At 41.4% G+C, this 16,475-nt stretch overlaps 1 protein-coding gene across 19 annotated transcripts in view; it reads right to left on the bottom strand.

The window, feature by feature from the left end:
• MAGI1 (membrane associated guanylate kinase, WW and PDZ domain containing 1) overlaps positions 1-16,475 on the bottom strand; it is a 641,003-nt gene that overhangs the window by 369,239 nt on the left and 255,289 nt on the right. The gene's annotated exons all lie outside the window — the stretch shown is intronic.

Below are 16,475 nucleotides of genomic sequence, written 5' to 3'. Positions count from 1 at the left end.
GAAAAAAATTACATCAGTTTCTACTTCTTCTGCTCAGTCATTAATTCAATAAGTATATCCATAACATCTGTGCTGGGGATACACCATGCAACAGAGAACAGAGCTCTACTTCCTGCCCTCAGGGAACTTCCAGTCTAGTAGCAAATACAAGTGTGCACGGTTGGAGAGTAGAACACAGAGATGTAGTCTGAGGTGAAAGAAGGCCTTCTTGATGACACACATCTAAACTAAAACCTCAAGAATGAGCAGTTGTTAAAGGAAGTATCAGTTTGGTAAATAGAAGTAGTATTCAAAGTGTGGCCAGGGAACCCCTGAGGACTCCTGATCCTCCCAGAGGATCCGCAAATTCAAACGATTTCCATGTAACACCAGCACAAACATGTCTTTTTACCCTCATTTCATTTTCTTCTGAATATACAGTGGTATTTCCCAGAGACTATGTGACTAGTGGCACCACAACAGATTGAAGGCAGAAGCAATTATGAGAATCCAGCTGCCTTCTATTAAACTAGATCATAAAGAAATTGGCAAAATTGTGAAGAAATGCTATTAATAGTTTTTAATTTCTCAGTTTTAAATTCTAGAAAAATAAATACACATGAAACAAAAGCCCTTTAGTGTTCTCCAATATATTTACAATTGTAAAGGCATAACCTCTGAAGTTTAGATAAATAACACATTGATAGTGGTTAGTCAATTGTAACAAATGTACATACTAACACAAGATCACTGCAGAATGAGTGAAGAAAAACATATGTGGGAACTCTATGTGTCTTCTGTGCATTTTTTTTCTGTAAACTTAACATTGCTCTAGGACACCTGGCTGGCTCGCCCAATAGAACATGTGACTCTTAATTTCAGGGACATAAGTTTGAGCCCCAGGTTGGGCATGGAGTCTACTTAAAATTTAAAAACAAATAAACTGTTCTAAAAACCAAAGTCTATTAAAAAAGAGAGAGTATAAAAGAGCCAAAAAGTTTGAGAACCACTGGCCTATAGAAAAGCAAAACTGAAGCTCATGAGAGAGATGCAGAGAGAAACCAGTGAGTAGAGCACCAGGTGAGAAAGTAAGAGGTAATGGTAACTAGAACAAAGGTGTAGCTCTAAAGAAAACTGTTACCAAGATAATGCTCACAGCATGCCTGCCGAAAAAAGACTCTTTCTCCTATTATGATAGCCAAAAGGAACCAAGAAAACGTAAAAGTCTCAAAGACAAGCTGCAACCAAGACCTGCATGCATCTTAGTAGAATTTAGACATGAAGGGTTTTCAGGTTTCCTCTTAAAGATTAAAATTGAGATTCTGCTGTTATTTTAACACACACCAGGTAACTCAAAAAGTGTCCTCAAACAGTCACTGAGCAGAATTGCACGAAGTCAGCGCGTGTTTACAAAAGTTACTTCTCCTGTGGCAAAGAGAAGGAACCGAAGCTATGGGTGCAGACATTCCATTCTCAAGTTCAAGCCTTCTGCAGATGATTAATGCAAGACCCAGATAAGGTATGAGCCTTTGGAACTTCTGATTCTCTTCTGGGTTAGGGTTTTTAAAAACTGAGCAGTGCAGGATATAAGGAAATGCAATTATGTATCATTTCAGACACAGGATGATACATATTTATAGCTACTGCCAAGTACTGGTTCATAGTAAAAGACCTGCCAGGTTTCCCTATCCATTCATTCTTACAACTGACATTATAGCTACTGCCTCCCAAAACTGGTATCAAGGGCCTGGTGATCAAGGTGCAGGAACCAAGACAAAAAAGACCACAGTTATAGAGTTTGATATATGTTACAAGAGAGAGAAAGGAAGAATGCCATAAATGCCCAAAGGACGGACCTGAGGATGGGGATGCTATCCAAATTGAGGCCTGATTGACAAGCATGGTTTGGGCAAGTGAAGAGTAGAGAATAGAACGCTAAAAAAAATAAATAAAAATAAATAAAAATAAAAATAAAAATAAAATAAAAAAATAAAAAGAGAATAGAACGCATAACATTGTTGAGACCAAGGGGACCACATGTGGCCAAGGGCAGAAGCAACACAGGATCCCAAAGCATCCCTGGGAAGAGGGACTACATTAGAAGCAGGAGAATAGACAGGATGGACTATGGCAGTCCAGATGGCATCCCTAACTAGGCCAGCAGCAGGGTGAGAGGAGACAGGCTCCCAGGTATTTCGAAATTGCGCTGATGGAGCTCTGGTGACACCTGGATGCATGGGATGAAAGAGAGGAGCACAGCATGAACAACCAATGTTCTATGTAGAAGAGCTGACAGGCTTCTAAGACTCAGTCACCTAAGAGGGGAAGGGGCCAGCAAATCCTAGTGGCCACGATTAAATAAAAGAATCCTCAGTGTCTCTAAGTGCCTGAAAAATGCAATTTGTAAAAGTTGTTGTTAGTCACTATTATCATAGCTGTCCTTACTACTGAGCATCAGGCCAAATCAATCAGATGAATTGGATTCTATTCTATGTAAAACGTGACCAAAATCAGCTGTAAAACTGCACGGTTGGCCAATCCTCTATTATGCGAGTGGGGGTGAAGGTTATATCCAGGAAGAGCTATTACTGAACCAAATGGTGGCCTCCACTTACGTTCTATAATCCTGATTTCAAAATGCAAGTTCTGTTTTAATGTCCTCAGGCAAAGTTCAGGTGATACAAACAGAGCACACTCTTTCCACCTGCTCCGTAACCTTAGGGTGAGCATTTCAAGTCCAGACAGTGATGCAGTGGAGACGGGCTGAGGAAGACTGTACCACAATGAGGAAAATCCAGCCTCCCGAGGCCAAGGCTCTGTTAAGGGCAGGCAGAAAATGAAGGGGTCCAACGGTTGCCACTACAGTGGGATACATGCCCCAGATTCCAATCAGAAGGCTAGGGGGTCCCTGGGTGGCTCGGCGGTTTGGTGCCTGCCTTCAGCCCAGGGCGTGGTCCTGGGGACCCGGGATCGGGTCCCACACCAGGCTCCCTGCATGGAGCCTGCTTCTCCCTCTGCCTGTGTCTCTGCCTTTCTGTCTCTCTGTGTGTGTCTCTCAAGAATAAATAAATAAAATATTAAAAAAAAAAAAGAAAAAGAAGAAGGTTAAAGCCTGCACACAAACACCAAACAAGATGAGTGGCTATCTGCAAAATGATGATTGGGGATAGTAGATCAACAGCCTGTGATACTGCAAAGTGTGCTTATGGAGGCAGGGACAGAAATCTGAAGATCCTGAAGGGCATTCAGAGGCAAGGTGCATATGTACCAAAGAGGCTGCACCCAGGTGCCTGGGTGGCTCAGTCAGCTGGGCGTCTGCCTTTGGCTCAGGTCATAATCTCAGGGTCCTGGAATCCAGCTCCCCCACCCACTGAGAGCTCCCTGCTCAGCAAGGAGTCTGCTTCTCCCTCTCCACCTACCCCTCCCCCCTGCTCCTTCTCTCTCTCTCTCTCTCAAAAATAAATAGTATTTTTTTAAAAAATAGGCTAGGAAAATACTTTTTTTCCTTAAGATTTATTTATTTGCTTACTTGAGAGGGACAGAGAGCAACAGAGATCGTGAGAGAGAGCATAAGCAGGAAGAAAGGGGGAAAGAGTCTCCCCGCTGAGCAGGGAGCCCCAGGCAGGACTCAATCCCAGGACATCATGACCTGAGCCAAAGGCAGATGCTTAACTGACTGAGCTACACTGGTGCCTCGTCCTTTTATTTTATAATTCAGATTTTATTTTTTTTTAAGTTTTTATTTATTCACTCATAAGAGAGAGAGAGAGAGAGAGAGAGGCAGAGATACAGGCAGAGGGAGAAGCAGGCTCCACGCAGAGAGCCCGATATGGGACTCGATCCCGGGTGTCCAGGATCAGGCCCTGGGCTGAAGGCGGCACCAAACTGCTGAGCCACCCGGGCTGCCCTAGAATTCAGATTTTATTGTTAATTAGTCTCTACACTCAATGTAGGGCTCAAATTTACAAGCATGAGATCAAGAGTCACATGCTCTCCCGACTGTGCCAGCCAGGTGCCCAAAAATAGGCTTTTCAAAAAGGGATTGAGGAACTGGATTTATGACTAGGGAGGTAAGAGAGGGACCTTTACTATGCCTTCTCATGTAGAGCTGCAGCTCCCTCCAACACAAAATCTGGTATTAAAAATCAATTAACAAACTAGATGAATGACAGAATGAGTCATAAAGTTTATAAAAGACCTGACAGCATGGGTCCCCTAAACTGTGATTTATTTAACAACTGCTGGTTTATACACATCATAGAAATCTACACAACATAGTCAGTGACTTTGAGAAGCATAATCAGTTCAAAATTTGCTAGGCAGATCAGAATTTCACCAAGTGGGGGTCAATGGACAGCCTCCATCTCTCTCCCTTGAGGTATTTGAGAGAAACACACACTTTTTAAGGCTCAAATTAAGACCCCTCCCATTAGAATCTTTGGGTCATAGGTATGGGAAATTTTCACAAGCCTCCTGCACAGTATTTTACATAAAACGCAATTTGAAAACCACCAGGGGAGAAAGCAAGGAGATCTTAAAAGAAGGACTCTTCTTACGTACTCAACTGCTCTCAGTACAAGAGATAAAATGCTCGACTACTTGGAATTTTACTAAGCCAAAGAATTTTACAATAGGAAGTATCATTGGACATTAAAATGAGTTTCCAAGAAGCTTATAAAAATCTCTGAAACTTCCTTTACACAAGATGCAACGCTCATATTATTTAACCTCTCTGAGTCTCAGTTTCCACATCCTTAAAACTGGGATTAAAAGTAACGTCATACATTTACTTTGAGGACTGACCTTGCTAACACGTTTACTAGGCACAGTGCCAGGGACATAGAAAGTGCCTGATGAGTATAAGCTATAATTATTTGGTTACAACATCTGTTTTTTGTTTTTTTTTTTTTTTTTTTTTGCAACATCCGATTAAAATGGTATAAACAGTCCTGCATTCAAAAGAGGAGAACAGCATTGATTACCCTTTGGCCCTTAAATTTGCCCTAAACTCGCTCAGTCTCCAAAGTCAAAGCAAGGCTTCGGTTGGTTGGCATCTCAAGAAACAAACTGTCCTGCCCCCTGCTGGCCAAGGAAGGATTCACAGAGGGAGGGAGAAGGGAGCCAGTTGCAGCATCAGAGCCAGGCCAGAGTGGGTTCATCGTGTGGCAGGGTCAGCTCCACAGAACAAACGGTGTCTCTGTTTGTCTAGTTTGATGTCTCTTTTCAATCTAAGATTATGATGTCGCACTGACCTCCAGAGAAAAGGGCACTGTTCTACACGGCTCTGATAAGCTGCCTTCGGAAAAAAAACACTTTCTAGAGGCTAGTAGTCCTTCTTATGAAGAGGACAAGACAATGATCATGCCATTGAATAGTGGCTGTAGGAAAGAGACAGAGATGACAAAGGCAGTTTCCAAATGTCACATGTGGACAGCATGTGTGGAAGGATGTGTGTGTGTGTTTGTATATGCATGCGTATATTAGACTTCTTTTTTCCCTAATTGAAATACATACAAATTCTATTAAGTTTATGCAACCCTTTTATAGTTTAGAAGATGTATAATATTTAGAGTCAAAAGACTTGATCACCAACCAGTTGTTTTTAATATTTCTCTGTTCTGTTCAGCCTTTTACAAATACAGAATTCTTTATGGAAGGATACTTTTTTTAAGGATTTATCGTTAAAGATACTTAAAGGTAATCTTTAAGACCTGGATTCAAAACCCAAGTTTTACCATTTTCTTTCATACAGTGTTAGGCAAGTCGCTTAACCTCTGAATTCAATTTTCTCCTATTAAGATAGGAAATGCCTTCTCAGATTTCTTATGAGGAGTAAATGAATTATGTACAGAAAAGTGCTTTACAAATGGCAGCAAATCACATAAATATAATTTAAAGGCTAAATTAATCATGGAATTAGTCCAAAGTAACGGTTGCTCTCCACAAAATTTTAGAAATGATCTTACAAAGTTATAATTCCAGGGACACCTGGGTGGCTCATAGTTGAGCGTCTGCCTTCAGCTCAGGCCCTGATCCTGGGATCAGGGATTGAGTCCCACATCAGGCTCCCCATGGGGAGCCTGCTTCTCCCTCTGCCTATGTCTCTGCCTTTCTCTGTGTCTCTCATGAGTAAATAAATAAAATCTTTTTTAAAAAAAGTTACAATTACAAGCCCCAAACGTAGGATTCCTAAGCACACAGAACCATGCTACTGTGGGGATGCATCTTGCAAGCATCCATCTTTGGTTGGGAACAAGCACCTATTTTTGGATGTATCCCTGTGTGTTGACAAAGGTGCTCTCCTTCATTAAATGTCTGCTAGGCTCCTCAGAGCCTTCTTTTGGACTAGACCTCCAACTTGGTCCCCGTCTTATCTTTGGCCTGCCCAGTGCCGTTCTGGCAAAGAATCCCTAGGTCGCTCACCACCCTTGATACTTGATTGCCTTGACCTGCCTTCAGCCAGAGTCCTATTGATTCAGCAAGAATCTCCCTACTCTTGATGTTCTTTCTCTCTTAGGAATTTTCAATCCACTGTTCCCCCTACTCTGCTCATTGGTTATATAAATTCCCACTTGTCCTTCCTGTAGTTGGAGTTGAGCCCAATCTCTCACCCCTACTGAAAACACATACTGTAATCGTCTTGAACAAAGTCTTCTTCAAGTTTTTAACAAGTGTCAGCATCATTTTTTTTCTTTAACAATATGTCACAGGGAAATAAGGAGAGAAAGCATGAGCTGATGCCATAGGGCGGTGACAAGGATGGCATAAACAGACATAAGAACATCAGGAAAAGCCACCATATACTGAAGGGGAATGAGTGCCTGAGAACTACAGGGGAGCAGCTTTTCTCACAAACAAACATACACACATACACACACACACACACGCATGCACGCATACACATACACACACACTCTCTCTCTCTCTCTCTCTCTCTCTCTCTCTCTCTCAGTGGAGTCAAGAGGCCTAAACTGTCCAGGCTCATTGGAATTTGCAGCAGCCCAGACACACTGCCAATGAGAAAAAAACAAGAGAAAGCACTAATAGGAAGCATGCTTACGTGAATTATCGGAGTCATCCCAGAAAACCTAACTTGGTGTTGTGTTAAACAAAGAGGCCAGCAGACTGAGGTGCCCATAAAGCCTTCAGCTCCATAAGCTACCTAAAACCTAAGTCTGCAATGCCTCAAGGTTCAGAAACTGAAACCAAGGGACAACCAATCACACACAGCCCACCAGGCTTTCCTCAACAAGACAAGTGCTTAAGTTACAGCCAATCAAACAACTTCCTTGTTTTGCTCCTGTCCCTTCTTTGGAAAAGCATCTCCTATAGCTCTCAATGGAGTGTTCATAAGCACATCCAGATTGGCTATGACCAAATCAAATCGATTTTTGTTCAAATAAACTCTTAAAAAATTGTAATGTGCTTCAGTTTATCCTTTAACATAAGTATGATCACTACCCCCATTTTATTTCTGAAATAACTAACAATTACAAAAGTAATCTTTTTTTCTTCTTTTAAAGATTTTATTTATTTGTTCATGAGAGACACAGAGAGAGAGGGGCAGAGACACTGGCAGAGGGAGAGGGAGAAGCAGGCTCCATGCAGGGAGCCCGACGCGGGACTCGATCCTGGGTCTCCAGGATCAGGCCCTGGGCTGAAGGCAGCGCCAAACTGCTGAGCCACCCGGGCTGCCCACAAAAGTAATCTATACCAAGTTACAGAGCTCAAAAATGGCAGAGCCTGGAATGGAACCCAGGCAGTTGGATTCCCAAGCCTATTCTTACCACCACTACACAAAGGTGACTTCCTGGGAGCAATATTCAGGAGGAAGGAGGAAAAGGAAATCTGCAATTCTAGGAGAAGCAGGGAGGACCCAGCACTAGAGAACCCCCATCCCAACAGCACAGGCATAAGAACCGCCCCCATGAACCTGGGCAATCTTTGAATAGACAACGTCTAACAGAATGTATTAGTTTGCCCTTCATACTACTTACAACCACACATCTTTCTCATATTCTCTTTTGAATTGAATATTTCCCCGAGAGAATCTTCTTCCCCTCCCTAATGCCATTCACTGTTCACTTGAAATCTAGCACAAAATAGCTACTGCTATAATACAGTAACTTTTTACTAATTATTTTAAAGCCTAAAAGCAAAACCCAAATTCCCTATGTATCATTAAGAAACAGAACCTTGATCACCACCACAAAGACTGAGCCAAGCAAGTATGCCAGGATCTAATGTAAAAACAACGCACATGAAAAATTCATTCCTATTCCCATTCAAGTGACAGTTGCAAGAGGGGGAAAAAAAGAGCTAATTAGTGACAAAATGAAAAAATTAAGTATTTAAAACATCTCTCAAAGACTTATTAATATTCAGGGTAGATGAAAACACATTCACCCCATTTTATGCTCACTCACTGGTTCTGGTTCTCAGATTTTTACCCTCATCATCATTTTTCAAGAGCAAGAACGTAATTTCACAAGCTCCCCAAACAGCATTTTGTTAGATGTATTTCACAATGTACTTGTTGATAACGGTGAGTTTATCATTCTATCAGCACCACTATAAAAGGCAGGGCTTTAAGAAAAACAGTTTTGTATAAAGTGGTTGTTCCCCCTCAAAGATAGTATGAATTCCAGGCAGGTGGAAGGAAACAAAATGTTGAAGAAGCTCCATTAGGTTGTAAATTCTTTATTCCCATTATTTGAAACCAAATGTGCCTAGTTACAGATAAACACATGGCAAATTACCAGTCAACCAATTTGGAAGCTCAACTTGGAGTACGGATCAGTTGACTACTATTTTCCAAGATAATTATCCATTTAAAAGGCGGTGGTGGGGGGCCATTTAAACACCTATTACACCTCCAAGACACAGGGTATTCACATTATCTCAAATTTTTTCACCCATTTTCCCCTCCCCTCCCCTCCCCTCCCCCTCCTCTTTCTAGCAACCTATTGTATATACTGTTTCTAAGAGTACAGTTTTTAAATTTCACATATAAGCATGATCATACAGGATTTGTCTTTCTCTATTTCACATGGCATCACACCCTCAAAGCCCACCCATGTTGTCAAAAATGGCAGGATTTTCTTGTGTTTATGGCTGAGTAGTATTCCATGGTGTGTGTGTGTGTGTGTGTGTGTGTGTGTGTGTGTGTGTATCACATTTCTTTATCATTTCATCCATCCATGATGAACACTTAGGTTGCTTCCATGTCTTGGCTATTGTAAATGCTGCTGCATGAGCACGGCAGTGAATAAGTCTTTTCGAGACAATGGCTTCATTCTTGTTGGACAAATACCCAGACACAAAAGTCAGACTGCTGGATCATACAGCAGTTCTATTTTTAGTTTCTTGGAAGATTTCCACAGTATTTTCCACAGTAGCTTCATCAATTTACACATTAACTCAATTAATGTTGTAACAATTCACCCAAGGAGGTAGTTATGCCCTTTCGACAATTAAAGAAAAAGAGCTTTGAAAAGTTAATTAAAAAAAAAAAAAAAGTTATTTTGACTGGGTTCATGGTCATTTCTGCCCAGGTCCAGCCTTACTCTTTGCCCTATACCTGTGGTCTCTGATATTAGCATATTTGCACAAACAGGTGTTTATCCTAAATTTCAAAACTACGATTTTGTGTTGTCATGCAGGAGGCAGAAAATGAGTGTGGGCGGTATTAGAATTTTGTTCTTCCATAGTCTGTGATAGGATCCAGCATGAGGTGACAGAAATTTACATACAGGCATATAAAATGAATGTCTTCTAAGAAAATGTAAATGAGACCCAAAGATACAACTATATATATTTATGGCCTTCGGGAAGGTTAATGTAATGCTTTAATATTTTCTCATGTGAATAATGAAATTAACTTCCCACAATCAAGTTAGTCTAAAAAAATTAAGGCAACAGCTATTCTGCAAAGTTACCATAATTATTAAAATAAAATCTCATTAACCCTCTGCCAACTTATTTCAGACAGGACCAATTCGAGAAAACCATTACCCCAGAGGCAACTTCATGCATTATTATGCTATAATACAAGTAATGAATAATCTGAACCTGGATAATTCAAAATCTGTCATTTCTGATGTCTTACATGTTAAATTCGTATAGTGTTACCATTATCACTTTTCCACCTGTGATTAAGCTCTGCCCTTAACTCTTTAAACTACTTTCAGATTTCACAATGAGAGACTCCAAAGATATTCTAAACCTAGGAACATCTACGCAATATTCATGTGGTTAAAAAACATTAACATGGGCAGTACAGGGGATGCTCGTGGAGTTCTTCCTCTGTCCTTCCAACTGAGTTTCCTCTCTACCCCCACCTGCTGAAAAGGAAAATGACAATCTGTAGTCTTTCTCCATTGGATACTGGAGGGAAAGAAGGAGTTAGAATGGAGGCTGCATTCCACTGGGGGAACGTGATCCATGGGGAAGAAATGGTGCAGGCTTTTGTGCAGCACAGCTCAGGAACTGAAAGGGCAGGACATGATGGTATGAATGACAGCAAGGTTGTCAAGCGTTGTGGAGTAAATAGAAGCCAGAAGATTTCAGTAAGAGTAGTCACGGAGGTGGTGATTTGGGACCACCTACAGTATCTCATAAAAATACACGTAGAGGTCAAAATTCTTGGTGGGAGCGTGGAGCTGCTGGTTGGTTCAGTTGGTAGAACGGGAGGCTCTTCATCTCAGGGGTGTGGGTTTGAGCCTCACGTTTTGTGCAGAGATTACTCAAAAATAAAATCTTAAAAAAATTCTTGTTGGGACCATGCTTCTTTAAATGCAATGCTACTTAAAGACTGGACAGCAAGAGCATGGCCTTATAAATATTACATGTCTGTCCCAACCTCCGGCACCTGCTGTCAACCCTTTCATAAGTATCTATGTTCATCCTGAGATATGTCCTTTGCCCACTCTACATGTTCTGAGGTAAATTATGGTGGCATACTCTCTCTCTGTAAACTACATTTCTGAAAAATTATGGTCATATTCCCAAATGACACATTCTGAGGTCACTGGTAGATATTCTTATCTTCAACACAGAATACTCGAAGAACAGCAGTAAAATGAAAGCTATGCACAGTGCCTACACTTCAATCTTAACTAAAAATAATATACACAAACATAATCATCATACAAATCAGAGACAGAACTCTATTATCAACCCTTGATGGAAAATAGAATTTATTTGATAATAAGGAACTTACATCTGAATCTGCACACAGAAGGCCAAATTTGAAGGCATTTCAGTTTTAAAAAAAAAAACAAACCCTCTAAAACCATAATGAATAATGAAATAATTCTATTCCAGGCGCTTAAAGAGATACACTTCAGAATCTCATAATGTATCATAGCTTTGGGTGGTTACCTTTATGAATGCAAAGTTTTAAAAAATCACTTAAAACCCCTTCTCCAATTATGTAGCTTTCCATTTGCTATTTTTTAGCAGTAACTTGGAGAGAAAAACCTATTTGATTGTGTCTCTTTTAATCTCCACTAAGCTTGAGCTCACAACAAGCCCTGATTTATAACCGCTCTGAAGCTGGGGGTTGGGGGGATGGAGAAAGATTACAGAAAAGAGACCTTCTGAAACATAAAAGTAAAGAGACTCCACTACATCCACATAAACCTGTTGATTTTTTTTAATGTAGTGTAAATTATATTTCTATAAATAAAACTCTACCCTCCTAGTGACTGAACCATCTTCTCATTATACAGGACCAACTCACTACTTCAGTTTTAGGTTTCTCTGCCACCTGATCCATAATGAACTCCAGAATGAATTATTTCAGAAATTATAAGGGCGGGGTGGGGGGGACGGGACGGACTCATTTCTAGTCCCTCTAGTTTAGAAACTGTGATTTTCATCTCTGAAACAGAAAGCAAAATACACTTGACTTTTAACTAAATGAATCACCTAATTTCCTTTGAACAAAAGAGATAGGCATTCTGTTCCAGGGAGATACTTCAGAGCAGTTCTTCTCTTGCCAGAAACTTCTCTCGGGAAGAGCTGGCTTGAGAGGCCTGTTGTGTGATGTCTCAGCACCCTGCACACGCAGAGCTGGAAGGCACTTGAACCCCTAGAGCCTGGATAAGTGGGTTCTAACTAAAAAAAGGACACTTGCTGACTTCAAGAGTGCACGGACTCTCGAGAAGATCAATCTTCCCATCCTAGTTGACTCTCTTAGGCAAATAAGGACCATGTAAAATGGAATTGTTGAACCAATCACCTTCCATGTTAAGACAACATTGCAGAGGGGCACCTGGGTGGCTCAGATGGTTAAGCATCTGCCTTTGGCTCAGGTCCTGATCTCAGGGTCCTGGAATAGAACCCTAAGTCAGGTTCCCTGCTCAGTGGGGATTCGTCTTCTCTCTCTCCCTCTGCTTCCGCCCCTCCCATTAGTGCTCTTTCTCTCTCTTAAATAAAATCGAAAGAAAGAAAGAAAGAAAGAAAGAAAGAAAGAAAGAAAGAAAGAAAGAAAGAAAGAAAGAAAGAAAGAAAGAAAGAGAGAGAGAGAGGGAGGAGGGGGGAGGGGAGGGGAGGGAGCAGAATAAGGCTTATAAATAAAACAAAGGGATGGGGGAAAAAGGTTATTTATCCTTTCCAAAGATGCTTCTTCCTATTGGTTTTCTTATATTCCAAACTTTCCAAACATGAGACAGCCAGTCTATCTTACTTCATTTTTCTTCCGATCACATGAAGCTCATTCCCAAGAAAGGCACTCTTGAAATGCATGGGGGTGGGGGGTGGACAAAAGAAAACAATCTCCTCTGTCTTCAGTGAGCCAGATTTTGCAAACTATCCACATGGGTCCATGATCACATTTTATCCAGTCGGTGGTATATGTCTTTTTATTTATTTATTTTTTATTTTTTTTTTCTTGATATATGTCTTTTTAAATGATTTAGTTACCAACATATAATCCCGGAACAATGCTTCTCAACAGGGTGGTATTGCTCCCCAAAGGACATGTGGCAAGGTCTGGAGACATTTTTTTGCTGTCACAACTTGGGGGATGCTGCTGGCATCTAATGGATAGAGGTCAAGGATATTGCTAAACATTCTACAATGCACAAACCCACCATGACAACAAGTCCCTGGCCTTTATGTCCACAGGGTCCAGGTTGAGAAACACTACACTAGAGAAATCAATGACCATATTTGTGCTGCCATTACTCACTGAGAGCAACGTTTCTCAAAAGGGTAAACTTTCCTGTGTCTCTGCCTCTGTGTGTGTGTGTGTCTCTCATGAATAAATAAATTAAATCTTTTTAAAAAAAATTCTTCAATGACTCCAACATACCCTGACAAGAAGTCTGAAAAATAGGCAAATATTTACTTAATACCTCCATTTAAAAAATAATACACTCAGTGAATAGATACACATGTGAATGTAAGAATTCACACTTTATGTTTTTTTAAGAATTTTATTTATTTGACAGAGAGAGAGAGAGAGAGAGAGAGAACAAGTAGAGGGAGAGGCAGAGGGAGAAGCAGACTGCCTGCTAAGCAAGAAACCCAATGCAATGCAGGGGCTCGGGGACTTGACCCCAGGACCATGATCTGAGCCGAAGGCAGATGCTTAAATGACTGAACCACTGAGGCACCTCCATAAATCCATTTTAAGTCTATCTAATATTGGCAAGTGTTCTTATATGTTACCTCGTATCTTATATACAGAAACCTTACTGCAGCCCCCCAAAAGAACATCATGCCCACTATGGAGAAAGGAAGCTGAGCATGAAGGAAGTAAAGCCATTTGTCTGGATTCTCCCAGCACATACCCAGGAAAACAGAGCTCAGTCTCTTCTCTAACCTTGCTGTCCTTCCTCCTACTACAATGATGCTCCCTTCCAGGATGGTTTTATAAATACCAAACTGAGCTGTTAAGACTGTAACCACCAATGTCAAACATTCACAGATGTTACTTAGCCTGTGCAAGCCTCAGTTTCCTTACCTGAAAAATGGGGATGTATTGAGAGGAATACATGAGATAAGGCTCCTCTGGTCCATACTTAGTACCAGAGGAACTCTCAAGAACAAGCAGCTGCTGTGGTTATTCTTACTGTGAGCCCCCAAGCCAGTATGTGTAATAATAGCAGAATCATATTTGAACAAGCAACCAAAATGTTGAGAAAGCTCAGCCAACACAAGAAAAAAATTTTAAGAGTTTATTAATTTGAGAGGTGAGGGAGAGAGAACTAGCAGGGGAGGGACAGTGGGAGAGAGAATCCCAAGCAGACTCCCTGCTGAGCCCAGAACCTGACTCAAGGCTCAATCTCATGACCCTGAGATCATGACTTGAGCCAAAATCAAGAGTGGGGAGATGAACCCACTGAGACACCCAGGCACCCCCAACATAAGAAGTATTTATTAAAAAATACTATCCAAGCAAGCAGAAGAACACAGGGAGTAGGAAAGCTGCTCTCAGGTGATAATGGGTACACTGTCAAATAGAAGTCTTTGGCATTCATTGGTATTTCCTTTTCTGCCATTAAAGACACAAAGCCATGGGGCAAAGTTATGGCTAACATATTTGTGGAGATCTCTAGTCCAGAAAAACTAAGTCCAAATCCCCTTACTTAAAGGAAGAGCAAGTAGGTGAAACAGGCTCAAAATGGAGGTCATTTTGATGTGAGTGCCATGGCACTGAAATAAAACCTCCGTTCCTAGAAACAGACACCCTGGATTCAGATCTTGCCTCACCCATTTACTAGCTCTGACCAGTAGAACATTACGTAACACTGCTAACCTTGCACTTCTTTGGATATTACCAGATATTACCAGAGTACCTCCTTTCATAGCACTGTTTAGAAATTCAAGTGATATAGGACCCTGGGTGGCTCAGTGGTTGAGGGTCTGCCTTTGGCTCAGGGCGTGATCCTGGTGTCCTGGGATCGGGTTCTGCGTCAGGCTCCCTCTGGGGAGCTTCTCCCTCTGTCTATGTCTCTGCATCTCTCTGTGTGTCTCTCATGAATAAATAAATAAAATATTAAAAACAAAAAGAAATTCAAGTGATATAATACATGCCAAACTCTTAAAAGAGGGTCCCGTGTACTGAATACATAGACTAATGTTCATCATCATGACTCTTGTTGTTGCGGTTATCAACACCAGCAGCAACATCTGTAATGCCCAGCTCTATACTTTGCTCACAGAAGGCTCACAATAAATGTCTGATTAACAATTGCAAACTTTTGGGATCCCTGGGTGGTGCAGTGGTTTGGCGCCTGCCTTTGGCCCAGGGCGTGATCCTGGAGACCCGGGATCGAATCCCACATCGGGCTCCCGGTGCATGGAGCCTGCTTCTCCCTCTGCCTGTGTCTCTGCCTCTCTCTCTCTCTCTCTGTGTGACTATCATAAATAAATAAAGAAAAAAAATAATTAAAAAAAAAAAAACAATTGCAAACTTTTAAGAATTGTTTACTGTCTACCAGACAACGCTCTATCAGCTAGTTGCTATTATTGCCCTCTACTTTAAAGAAGGAAGAAACTGGGATCCCTGGGTGGCGCAGCGGTTTGGCGCCTGCCTTTGGCCCAGGGCGCGATCCTGGAGACCCGGGATCAAGTCCCACATCGGGCTGCCGGTGCATGGAGCCTGCTTCTCCCTCTGCCTGTGTCTCTGCCTCTCTCTCCTCTCTCTGTGACTATCATAAATAAATAAAAATTAAAAAAAAAAAAAAAAAAGAAGGAAGAAACTGGACACCAGAGAGGTTAAGAAACTTGCCCAAGGTCACACAGCTAGCAAGTAGCAGAGCTGAGATAGGAGCCCAGGATTGAGCCTCAGAGCTTGCATCCTTAGCTACCATACAACACGGCTTTTTAACCCTGGAAAAGTAAAAGTGGGATTGAGAAATTTCTTGAAATCAGGGATCCCAGTCACTGAAAAAGATATTTAAGGATGAAAGGATGTTTCCACATGATAGATGCAGCAAAATAACATAGGAGACTTGAAACCCTCAACTCATCCAGACTCTTATGGGGCAAGTCCAATTTCCAGAGTGTCCCTGAGATGTAGAAGGGAAAAGATGGTATGTTTTGGCAGGGGGAACAGCTTTCAGGTATTACAACTCCATAGCCATACAACTTCACTGTCTGATCACAAACTAAATTCAGAGACGTGATTATTTGATACAAAATCGTAGGGGTGCCTGGGTGGCTCAGCGGTTGAGCATCTGCCTTTGGCTCAGGTCATGAACCCGGGATCAGGAATCGAGTCCCGCATCAGGCTTCCCACGGGGAGCCTGCTTCTCCCTCTGCAGGTGCCTCTGCCTCCTCTCTCTCTGTGTCTCTCCTGAATAAATAAATAAAATCTTTTTTAAAAAAATCATAACAGGAGACTCTTATACAGCTAGAGAAGGTAAATGGAGTCAAGTTAAGAACACTGCTCAACATTTTTATGAAGACTAAATCATATTTCTAATAGGCCTAGGAGTAGTCTTGTCCTAAGGACTCTACAGAACTAGAGCAAAATATCCAGT

This window comes from Canis lupus, chromosome 20 (assembly GCF_003254725.2).
Source record: "Canis lupus dingo isolate Sandy chromosome 20, ASM325472v2, whole genome shotgun sequence".
NCBI lineage: Eukaryota > Metazoa > Chordata > Mammalia > Carnivora > Canidae > Canis > Canis lupus.
Note: the sequence above shows the minus strand (reverse complement) of the source record. Positions and strands in the feature narration are given on the sequence as shown.